Genomic DNA, 13,633 nt, shown 5'->3' with positions numbered 1-13,633 from the left:
AAAGGAGAAGTTACAACAGACACCGCAGAAATACAAAGCATCCTAAGAGACTACTACAAGCAACTCTATGCCAATAAAATGGACAACCTGGAAAAAATGGACAAATTCTTAGAAAGGTATAACCTTCTAAGACTGAACCAGGAAGAAATAGAAAATATGAACAGACCAATCACAAGTAATGAAACTGAAACTGTGATTAAAAATCTTCCAACAAACAAAAGTCCAGGACCAGATGGCTTCACAGGTGAATTCCATCAAACATTTAGAGAAGAGCTAACACCCATCCTTCTCAGACTCTTCCAAGAAATTGCAGAGGAAGGAACACTCCCAAACTCATTCTATGAGGCCACCATCACCCTGATACCAAAACCAGACAAAGACACTACAAAAAAAGAAAATTACAGACCATTATCACTGATGAATATAGACGAAAAAATCCTCAACAAAATACTAGCAAACAGAATCCAACAACACACTAAAAGCATCATACATCATGATCAAGTGGGATTTATCCCAGGGATGCAGGGATTCTTCAATATATGCAAATCAATCAATGTGATACGCCATGTTAACAAATTGAAGAATTAAAAACCATATGATCATCTCAATAGATGCAGAAAAAGCTTCTGAGAAAATCCAACCCCCATTTATGATAAAAAACTCTCCAGAAAGTGGGCACAGAGGGAACCTACCTCAACATAATAAAGGCCATATGTGACAAACCCACAGCAAATATCATTCTCAATGGTGAAAAACTGAAAGCATTTTCTCTAAGATCAGGAACAAGACAAGGATGTCCACTCTCACCACTGTTATTCAACATAGTTTTGGAAGCCCTAGCCACGGCAATCAGAGAAGAAAAAGAAATAAAAGGAATACAAATTGGAAAAGAAGAAGTAAAACTGTCACTGTTTGCAGATGACATGATACTATACATAGGGAATCATAAAGATGCCACCAGAAAACTACTAGAGCTAATCAATGAATTTGGTAAAGTTGCTGGATACAAAATAATGCACAGAAATCTCTTGCATTCCTATACACTAATGATGAAAAATCTGAAAGAGAAACTAAGGAAACACTCCCATTTACCACTGCAACATAAAGAATAAAATACCTAGGAATAAACCTACCTAAGGAGACAAAAGACCTGTATGCAGAAAACTATAAGACACTGATGAAACAAATTAAAGATGATACAAATAGATAGAGAGATATACCATGTTCTTGGATTGGAAGAATCAACATTGTGAAAATGACTCTACTACCCAAAGCAATCTACAGATTCAATGCAATCCCTATCAAATTACCACTGGCATTTTGTCACAAACTAGAACCAAAAATCTTAAAATTTGTATGGAGACACAAAAGACCCCAAACACCCAAAGCATTCTTGAGGTTAAAAAACAGAGCTGGAGGAATCAGGCTCCCTGACTTCAGACTGTACTACATAGCTACAGTAATGAAGACAGTATGGTAATGGCATTAAAACAGAAATATAGATCAATGGAACAGGATGGAAAACCCAGAGATAAACCCAAGGACCTGTGGTCAACTAATCTATGACAAAGGAGGCAAGGATATACAATGGAGAAAAGACAGTCTCTTCCATAAGTGGTGCTGGGAAAACTGGACAGCTACATGGAAAAGAATGAAATTAGAACACTCCCTAACACCATACACAAAAATAAACTCAAAATGGATTAAAGACCTAAATGTAAGACTGGACACTATAAAACTCTTAGAGGAAAACATAGGCAGAACACTCTATGACATAAATCACAGCAAGATCCTTTTTGACCCAGCTCCTACAGAAGTGGAAATAAAAATAAAAATAAACAAATGGGACCTAATGAAACTTCAAAGCTTTTGCACAGCAAAGGAAACCATAAACAAGACCAAAAGACAAGCCTCAGAATGGGAGAAAATATTTGCAAATGAAGCAACTGACAAAGGATTAATCTCCAAGATTTACAAGCAGCTCATGCAGCTCAATAACATAAAAACAAACAACCCAATCCAAAAATGGGCAGAAGACCTAAATAGACATTTCTCCAAAGAAGATATACAGATTGCCAACAAACACATGAAAGAATGCTCAACATCATTAATCATTAGAGAAATGCAAATCAAAACTACAATGAGATATTATCTCACACCGGTCAGAATGGCCATCATCAAAAAATCTACAAACAATAAATGCTGGAGAGGGTGTGGAGTAAAGGGAACCCTCTTGCACTGTTGGTGGGAATGTAAATTGACACAGCCACTATGGAGAACAGTACGGAGGTTTCTTAAAAAACTAAAAATAGAACTACCATATGACCCAGCAATCCCACTGCTGGACATATACCCTGAGAAAACCATAATTCAAAAAGAGACATGTACCACAATATTCACTGCAGCACTATTTACAATAGCCAGGACATGGAAACAACCTAAATGTCCATCATCGGGTGAATGGATAAAGAAGATGTGGCACATATATACAATGGAATATTACTCAGCCATAAAAAGAAACGAAATGGAGTTATTTGTAGTGAGGTGGATGGACCTAGAGTCTGTCATACAGAGTGAAGTAAGTCAGAAAGAGAAAAACAAATACCATATGCTAACACATATATATGGAATCTAAGAGAAAAAAAAAAAAAAAAAAGGTCATGAAGAACCTAGTGGTAAGACGGGAATAAAGACACAGACCAACTAGAGAATGGACTTGAGGATATGGGGAGGGGGAAGCTGTGACAAAGTGAGAGAGTGGCATGGACATATATACACTACCAAACGTAAAATAGATAGTGAGAAGCAGCCACATAGCACAGGGAGATCAGCTCAGTGCTTTGTGACCACCTAGAGGGGTGGGAGAGGGAGGGTGGGAGGGAGGGAGATGCAAGAGGGAAGAGATATGGGAACATATGTATATGTATAACTGATTCACTTTGTTATAAAGCAGAAACTAACACACCATTGTAAAGCAATTATACTCCAATAAAGATGTTAAAAAAAAAAAGATGATACAAACAGATGGAGAGATATATCATGTTCTTGGATTGGAAGAATCAATATTGCGAAAATGACTATACTACCCAAAGCAATCTACAGATTCAATGCAATCCCTATCAAATTACCAATGGCATTATTTACAGAATTAGAACAAAAAATCTTAAAATTTGTATGGAGACACAAAAGACCCCAAATAGTCAAAGCAGTCTTGAGGGAAAAAAAACAGAGCTGGAGGAATCAGACTCCCTGACTTCAGACTATACTACAAAGCTACAGTAACCAAGACAATATGCTACTGGCACAAAAACAGAAACACAGATCAATGGAACAGGATAGAAAGCCCAGAGATAAACCCAAGCACCTGTGGTCAACTAATCTATGACAAAGGAGGCAAGGATATACAATGGAGAAAAGACAGTCTCTTCAATAAGTGGTGCTGGGAAAGCTGGACAGCTACATGTAAAAGAATGAAATTAGAACACTCCCTAACACCATACACAAAAATAAACTCAAAATGGATTAAAGACCTAAATGTAAGACTGGACACTATAAAACTCTTAGAGGAAAACATAGGAAAAACAGTCTGACATAAATCACAGCAAGATCTTTTTTGATCCACCTCCTAGAGTAACAGAAATAAAAACAAGAATAGGGCTTCCCTGGTGGCGCAGTGGTTGGGAGTCTGCCTGCCAATGCAGGGGACACGGGTTCAGGCCCTGGTCTGCGAGGATCCCACATGCCACGGAGCGACTGGGCCCGTGAGCCACAATTGCTGAGCCTGCACGTCTGGAGCCTGTGCTCCACAACAGGAGAGGCCGTGATGGTGAGAGGCCCGTGCACCGCGATGAAGAGTGGCCCCCGCTTGCCACAACTAGAGAAAGCCCTCGCACAGAAGCGAGGACCCAACACAGCCATAAATAAATAAAAATAAATAAATTAAAAAAAAAAAAAAACAAGAATAAACGGGACCTAACGAAACTTAAAAGCTTTTGCAAAGCAAAGGAAACTACAGACAAGACGAAAAGACAACCTTCAGAATGGGAGAAAATATTTGCAAACGAATCAACGGACAAAGGATTAATCTCCAAAATATATAAACAACTCATGCAGCTCAATATTAGAAAAACAAACAACCTAATCAAAAAATGGGCAGAAGACCTAAATAGACATTTCTCCAAAGAGGACATACAGATGGCCAAGAAGCACATGAAAAGCTGCTCAACATCACTAATTATTAGAGAAATGCAAATCAAAACTACAATGAGGTATCACCTCACACCAGTTAGAATGGGCATCATCAGGAAATCTACAAACAACAAATGCTGGAGAGGGTGTGGAGAAAAGGGAACCCTCTTGCACTGTTGGTGGGAATGTCAATTGATACAGCCACTATGGAGAACAGTATGGAGATTCCTTAAAAAACTAAAAATAGAATTACCATATGACCCAGGAATCCCACTACTGGGCATATACCCAGAGAAAACCATAATTCAAAAAGACACATGCACCCCAGTGTTCATTGCAGCACTATTTACAATAGCCAGGTCATGGAAGCAACCTAAATGCCCATCGAAAGACAAATGGATAAAGAAGATGTGGTACATATATACAATGGAATATTACTCAGCCATAAAAAGGAATGAAACTGGGTCATTTGTAGAGACGTGGATGAATCTAGAGACTGTCATACAGAGTGAAGTAAGTCAGAAAGAGAAAAACAAATATCATATATTAACGCATATATGTGGAACCTAGAAAAATGGTACAGATGAACCGGTTTGCAGGGCAGAAATTGAGACACAGATGTAGAGAACAAACGCATGGACACCAAGGGGGTAAAGCAGCGGCGGGTGGGGGTGGTGGTGTGATGAATTGGGAGAGAGGGATTGACATGTATACACTGATGTGTATAAAATGGATGACTAATAATAAATAAAAGAGGGACACTACTAGATATTAAGTATTACAGACTTAGAGAATTATTATACCTAATTTCAAAACAGTATATGGTAGCAGCATAAGGGATAGCCATATAAATCAGCAGAACAGTGAGTCCAGGAATAGAATAATGCACATTAGGTTGATTGATTTTCAAGAAAGGTGCCGAGGTATTTCAGAACTTCCTTCAGCATTCCTTATAGTGAAGACCTGCAGGCAGAAAATTCTCTAAGTTTTTACTTATCTAAAACATGCTTTATTTGGGGACTTCCCTGGTGGTCCAGTGGTTAAGACTCTGCACGTCCCCTGGAGGGGGCATGGGTTCGATCCCTGGTCAGGGAACTAAGATCCCATACCTATGTGGCGCAGCCAAAAAAAATAAATAAATAAAGCATGCTTTATTTGACCTTCATTCTCAAAAGATATTTTTGCTGAAGAGAGAATGAAGGTTTAACAAGGGTTTGGTTTCGGGGTTTTTTTTCTCTCAATACTTTAAAGACATCATTCCTTTGGTTTCTGGCCTCTGCTGTTTATGAGAAAAATGAATGCTAATTCATACTGTTCTGTTCTTTAAGTAATACGTCATTTTACCCTAGATGCATTCAATATTTTCTCTTAATCTTGTTTTTCAAACAGTTTGACTACAATCTCAAGCCTTGCTGTCATTTTCTTTGTATTTGCTCTGCTTTTCGTTGCATTCTGTAATTTATGTCTTTCACCTCATTTAGTAAAGTTTCATTGTCTTTTCATATTCTTATTATTGTTTTGCCCCTCTCTTTCTGCCTCTTCCTCTGGCACTCAAATTAGGTGTATATTAGATATCTTGATATTGTTCCATGTGTCACTGAGGCTCTGTTCACTTTTTTTTTTTAATTGGAGTATAGTTGATTTACAATGTCATATTAGTTTCAGGTGTACAGCACAGTGATTCAGATATATATACACATATATATGTATATTATTCTTTTTCAGATTCTTTTCCCTTATACAAAATATTGAGTATAGTTCCCATCTGTTCACTTTTGATTAGTCTTTTTTCTGTTATCTTCACATTGGATATTTCTATTGGTCTGTCTCCAAGTTCACTAACTCTCCTGTTATGCGAATCTGCTGTTAAGCCCATCTGCTAATTTGGTGGGGGGGGGGAGGGTACTGTTTTTTTCAACTCTAGAATTCCCCACCACCACTTTTTTTTTTTTAATAAATTTATTTATTTATTTATCTATCTTTGGCTGAGTTGGGTCTTTGTTGCTGAGTGCAGGCTTTCTCTAGTTGCCGTGAGCGGGGGCTACTGTTCGTTGTGGTACGTGGGCTTCTCATTGCGGTGGCTTCTCTTGTTGCGGAGCACGGGCTCTAGGTGCACAGGCTTCAGTAGTTGTGGCTCGCCCGCTCTAGAGTACAGGCTCAGTAGTTGTGGTGCACGGGCTTAGCTGCTCCACAGCATGTGGGATCTTCCCGGACCAGGGCTCGAACCCATGTCCCCTGCATTGGCAGGCAGGTTCTTAACCACTGCACCACCAGGGAAGTCCCACACCACTTCTTAAAAATAGTTTCTACTTCTCTGGTGAGATTTCCTATTTCTTAATTTATTACAACAAATTTCCCTTTATATTATTGAGCATACTTACGATGTTTGCTTTAAAATCCTTATGTTCTAGGGACTTCCCTGGCCATCCAGTGGTTAAGACTCCACGCTTCCACTGCAGGGGGCAGAGGTTCAATCCCTGGGCAGGGAACTAAGATCCCACATGCCACACGGCCAAAAAAAAAAAAAAAGAAAGAAAAAGAAAAAAGGCATAAAAAATCCTTATGTTCTAATTCAATGTCTCAATCGTGTTGAGGTCAGATTCCATTTATTGCCTTTTCTCTTGGACAAAATTCACATTTTCCTGTTTCTTTGTATGTCTAGATTTTTTTGACTATATCTTGGACATTCTGAATGATTTGTAGAGATTCTGAATTATTTTGTGGTTCTCTGAAGAATACTGATATTTCTACTGCAACAAGCAGTTAACTCGGCTGAAGTCAAACACCAAACTGTTTTTCCTTTGATGGGCAGCAGTTGAAGTATCCGTTCAGATCTTTTGGATTTACCTGGACTGCCTGAAAACAGTCTCATGCACGCCCAGTTCAGGGGTCAGGTGATGATATGGGTGAGTTTATAAACAAAATTTAGAGCTCCCCTTTGTGATTCTGTCATTTCCTTACTCACTTTCCAGCTGCTGAGGTCACCCCAAATCCTGCTCTCAAAAATCCTATTTAAGTTTTAGCTTGGCCTGCATATTGGAGTAATAAATGTGATACACATGGGAAATTCAGGCAGCGCCATTCCCCTTTTCCAAACAGATACTCCTCCAGTTTCTGCCTGCTTTTGGTTGTTCTCCATTTTATTCAAGTAGTTAAACTTCCATTTTTTGATAGATTATAATTGTTACCATAGAAGGGTTGTTCAAAAAGGTGGTACTCCTTCCTTACCAGAATCAATGGTAATTCAAGTGGGAGAGGTAAAAATGGTACTAGAAGAATTGGATATCCATATGGAAAAAGTGAATCTTAACCCTCCCCTCACACAAATATTAACACAAAATAGATCAGAGATCTAAATACAAAAGCTGAAACTATAAATCCCAGAAAGAAAATCTTTGTGACCTTGAGGTAGACAAAGATTTCTCAGGACACAAAATGCATCAATCATGAAATTATAAACGGATAAACTGGACATCATCAAAATTAAAAACTTCTCCTCTAGAACAGACATCATTAAACAATGAAAATGCAAGTCTCAGACTAGAAGATATTCTGAACATGTGTAATTGACCAAGTACTTTTATACAGAATATATAAGGAACTTTTATATCTCAATAAAAAGAAGACAAGCCAGTTCTTAAATTGGCAAAAGATTTGGATAGACACATCCTGAACACTATCTGAATACCCAATGAACACATTAAAAACATGGTCAATGTCGTTAGACACCAGTAAAGTACAAATTAAAACCACAAAGAGATATAAATAAATATCCACTAGAACAGTTAAAATTCAAATAATTAATAGTTCCAAGTGTTGACAAGGATATGGAGAATTGCAACTCTCATACATTCCTGAAGGGAACATAAAATCATATAAATACTTTGGAAAACAGTTTGACAGTTTCTTATAAAATTGAACAAACAATTACTGTATGATCCAGCAATTCCACTTCTTAGGTACTTAACCCAAAGATTGCATACAAATGTTCACAGCAGCTTTATTTATAATGGCTTCAAACTGGAAACAACCCAAATGTCAATCAACAGACAAATGGATAAACAAATTATAATATATAAATATAGATATAGAAACACCAGGGAATTCCTTGGTGGTCCAGTGGTTAGGACTCTGTGCTTCCACTGCAGGGGGCACAGGTTCCATCCCTGGGTGGGGAACTAATAGCCTGCAAGCCACGCGGCGCAGCAAAAAAAAAAAAAAAAAGAATTTCATTCCATAGAAATACCATAATACTGATACACACTAAAACAGGAGTTAATGTCAAAAACATAATACTAAGGAAAAGAAACCAGATACAAAACAGTACATACTGTATAATTTCATTTATATGACATTAGAGAAAGTCAAAATAAATCTATAAAGTCAAAAAGCACATTAGCGGTTGCCTAGGGTTGGAGGAGACGCGATAGAAAATGACTGAAAATGGGACAAGAGAACTTACTGGGGTAAAGGGAGAGAATGGGGAGGAAGCTATGTCTGAGAAGAACTGATCAAGAATTTTACAAAACTGGTAAAATACATCAAGCCATGATTCAACCCTACAGAAGGATAAACAGTATGCATTATAAAAAAATATATAAGCCTAGGCACACCATATTAAAAGTACTGAAAATCAAAAAGGGAAAATCTTAAACGGAGTCAAAGAGGTAAGTTCCTTTTAAAGGTGTAGGAGTAAGTCTGATAGCTAACTTCTAAGGAAAAACAGTAGAGACCAGAAGACAATGGAATTACACCCTCAAAGGGATGGGAAAACCAAACTATCGATCCATAACTGACAAAACTACCCTTCATCAATGGAGGTGAAATGAAGACTTTTTTCAGATATATGAAAAATTATGAGAATCTGTCCTCAACAAACCCATATTCAAATAAATATTGAAGGGCATTCTTCGGGCAGAAGGAAAATGATCCCACCAATGGAAGCTAGGAGAGGAAGGAATGAAAAGTCACAAAAAAAGGTAAATCTACAATAACGATAACGTCTTAGGGGATTTTAAATACATAGAAAATTAAAATATAAAATAATAGCAAAATATGAAAACATGAGAGTAAATGTAAGGCAATGATAGATTTGATAAATCAAGAATATAGAACAGAGGGGGGAAATGAAATTATTTTAAAAATCAATCCAACAGAAAGCAAAAAAGAAAAAAAATGAGACAAATAATAAGATGGTAAATATCAAATCAACGTATTTTTAATTGTTAATATATTAGTAATTATATTAAATAAAGAAGGGCCAATTGCAGGGATCTGATTTCTAACCACTTGACTCTTCAGGACCCCAAGACCTCATCTCTTGAGGCTGTATGCCTCTAAAATTCAAGCGTCGGGACTTCCCTGGTGGCACAGTGGTTAAGAATCTGCCTGCCAATGCAGGGGACACGGGTTTGAGCCCTGGTCCAGAAAGATCCCACATGCCGCGGAGCAACTAAGCCCATGCGCCCCAACTACTGAGCCTGCACTCTAGAGCCCACGAGCCACAACTACTGAAGCCTGCGCCCCTAGAGCCCGTGCTCCGCAACAAGAGAAGCCACCGCAATGAGAAGCCTGCGCACCACAACGAAGAGTAGCCCCCGCTTGCCCCAGCTAGAGAAAGCCCATGCACAGCAACGAAGACCCAATGCAGCCAAAAATAAATTAATTAAAAAAAATAAAACTCAAGCCTCTTGATTACTGAGACCTGTATCACCTTACTCTCAGTATGGCAGTTTGATCAGCCTGCAGGCTTATTGCTCTTTTCTTCCAGCACTTTGTTTCTGGACCCTGGGGACTTTACTTTTATATGATATATATATATATATATATATATATATATTATATATATATATATATATGATATATATATATATATATATAATATATATATATATATGTTTGTAGGAGAGGGTATTTTAGGTTATCTTTTCCTCCATTATGCAAAAACAAAAAATCTTACCTACCCAGTGTTTTTCTTTTAATTTATGTCTCACCAAGCAAGCACAGTAGTCATTTGCATTTTAAAGTATTTTATTGCTAATTGCTGTAGGGAACTAGGCAGTGCCTAGCAAAAGTAATGAAGATGAAGAATGTATTAGGACAGCAGTGACAAATTACCATACAAACTGAGAGGTTTAAAACAACAGAAATTTATCCTCTCTCAGTTCTGGAGATTAGAAGTCTGAAATGAAGGTAGCAGCAGGGCCATGCTCCCTCTGAGGACTTGAGAGAAGGCTCCCACTTTCCCTCTTCTTAGTTCCTACTGGTTGCTGAAAATCCTTTGTGTTCTTTGGTTTGCAGCTGCGTAATTCCAATCTGTTTCCATCATCACATGGCCAGAATCTTCCCTCAGTGTGTGTGCTCTCTGTGTCTCTGTATTCAAATCTCCTTCTTCTTTCTCTTATAAAGATACCAGACACCGGATCAGGACCCACCCTAATCCAGTATGACCTCATCTTAACTTGGATAAAATCTTCAAAAACCTTATTTCCTAATAAAATCATATTCACAAATAACAAGGGTCAAAGACTTAAACATGTGTTGGGGTGGGGGGGACACAATTCAACCCACACCAGAGACTGTCTCTAAATTTAAGAAGCTGTACAGAGTTCTAATAATTTCTATCCATATTCTGCAGGTCTAGGTTTCTGGAAGTCCCTTGGGCCTCCTGTTTGCTTCATTTCTCTGCGAGTAGTGCTTTTTAAATGACCCTAGCACTCTGAACTTACAACTCCTATAAAGCCCTCTCTACAAAAATTTCTCTTTCCAGGTAACAGGCTTGATGGTGTAGTTAGAATAAATTCCTATCCTCCTTGAGGACAGGGATCAAATCTTTATAATTCCCTAAAACCAGAATAGGGACTGATACCAATAAACTAGAAACCATTCAAGTTACCCTCGTTTCAGCTGTGTTATCTGTTTCTCATGGGACCTCCTGATTAGGTGATTACCTTTTAACTGAGCTCCTCTCCCATGTAAGAAAGATCTCCTTCTGGCTTTTCCTCACACCCCACATCCTTGTTTTCCTCCGAGACTTGATTGACTTCTGAGAGCAGAACCACTTTACAAAATATGCATTAGTGAATTGCGTTCAGGTCATCATGCTTTACATTTTTGCTTGGTGTAGTATTTCCAAAGGAAACCACAACTTCTTTAGAAGTTATACGATTACGACTTCATGAATGCAAATCAGTCTTCCCCCAACATCCTTTTCTCAATTGGGTTGTTATCTATCCTCAGTGGTACATTTGCTATTGTGCTTTTTTTTTTTTTTTTGAGAGTCATCAGGGCTTATTTTATTTTATTTTTTTGGCCACGCATGCGGGATCTTAGTTCCCCGACCAGGGATTGAACCCGCGTCCCCTGCACTGGAAGCATGGAGTCTTAACCACTGGACTGCCAGGGAAGTCCCTGTGCTCTTTTGTAAGGAGAAAAATTTTACCTTATTTATTCCTTCCAGGTTCTACCTCCATTTTGTTGTGTCCTTTGCATTTTCTTATAAAAAGTATTTGAAATATTCTAAAAGTAAAAATCAAGTAAAACTAACTCCTATATACCTATCATACAGCTTAAGAAATAACACATTGCCAAATATAGCTTAAACACACTATAAATTCTTCCTTAATGACATTCTTCCTCTCTTCCCCTCCTCCACTACAAGTACATGCCACTAGTTATCTCCACAACTAATTACTATCTGGAAACTGATGTTTATGATCCCCATGTTCAATTTTATACTTTTAATAAATTATATTGTGTTCTATAACATATTTTTAAACTTTAATTTGGTATTATACCTGTTAGAGATTACTCTGCAGTTTTTTTTTTTTTTTGCTCAAACTCTGATTGTGAGGTTCATCATATTGATCCATATTTCACTTCATTATTTTAATACCTTCTTCACTTTTTCATTCTGAAGGTATGCAACCATTTCTATACTCATTCTTCTACTGATGGACATTAAGCTAGTTTCCATGTGTTTGCAATTATAAACAATGCTGTTTGAATAACCCATAAATGGATCACAACTAGTTTTTTCCCTTTCTTTGAACAGTTTTATTGAGATATAATTCACTTACCATAAAATTTGCCTTTTAAACTGCACAGTTCAGTAGTTTTTTAGAATATTCACAACCTATGCAGCCATCACAAGTATCTAATTCCAAATATTTTCATCATCCCCCCCAAAACCCCATGTCTACTCCAAAAAACAAAAACAAAAAAACCCCATACCCACTCCCCGTTCTCCCCTGTCCCGGTGCCTGGCAACCACTAATTTACATTTTGTCTCTATGGATTGCCTATTCTGGATATTTTATGTAAAGAGACTCATACAGCATGTGGCCTTTTGTGACTGGCTTCTTTCGCTAAGCATACGTCTTCAAGGTCCATCCATGTTGTAGCATGTACATTAATTTGATTGTAGTGATGATTTAATGGGTGTATCCATATGCCAAAACATATCAAACTATGATTTAATTATATGTAATCTGCTGTAGTTAATTATAACACAATAAAGCTGTCCAAAAAACAGGCAAAAGATTTTAATAATGCTCCACCAAAGAAGATATACATATAGAAAATAAATACATGAAAGATGCTCTACATCATTGGTCCTCAGAGAAATGCAATTAAAACTACAATGGGGGTTTCCCTGGTGGCGCAGTGGTTGAGAATCCGCCTGCCAATGCAGGGGACACGGGTTCGAGCCCTGGTCCGGGAAGATCCCACATGCCACGGAGCAACTGGGCCCGTGAGCCACAATTACTGAGCCTGCGCGTCTGGAGCCTGTGCTCCGCAACAAGAGAGGCCGCGATAGTGAGAGGCCCGCGCACCGCGATGAAGAGTGGCCCCCACTTGCCACAACTAGAGAGAGCCCTCGCACGGAAACGAAGACCCAACACAGCAATAAATTAATTAATTAATTAATTTTAAAAAAATTTTTAAAAAAAGAACATTTAAATAACCAAAAAAAAAAAAAAAAAAACTACAATGAGGGAATTCCCTTGTGGTCCAGTGGTTAAGAATGCGCCTTCCAATGCAGGGGACGTGGGTTTGATCCCTGGTTGGGGAACTAAGATCCCACATGCCGGGGGGCAACTAAGCCTGCGCACCGCAACTAGAGAAGCCCTTGTGCCACAACAGAGACCCAGCAGAGCCAACATTAAAAAAAAAAATTAAAAAAAAAACTACAGTGAAACATCAATACACACTGATAGAATGGAATGGAATAGTTAAATTTAAACTACTAACATCATCAAGAGCTGATGTGAATGTAGAATAACTAGAACTGTCATGTGCTGAGGAGAGGAAAACAAATGGAAGAGCCACTTTGGAAAAAAGTTTGGCAGTATTTTAGGATGTTAAACATACACTTATCACATGACCTAGTAGTTTCATTCCTAGGTAGTCACCCAGCAAAAATAAAGATCTACGACCTGTAGGC

Source organism: Eubalaena glacialis, chromosome 18 (genome assembly GCF_028564815.1).
Source record: "Eubalaena glacialis isolate mEubGla1 chromosome 18, mEubGla1.1.hap2.+ XY, whole genome shotgun sequence".
Classification (NCBI taxonomy): Eukaryota; Metazoa; Chordata; class Mammalia; order Artiodactyla; family Balaenidae; genus Eubalaena; species Eubalaena glacialis.
This window is presented reverse-complemented; position numbering follows the sequence as displayed.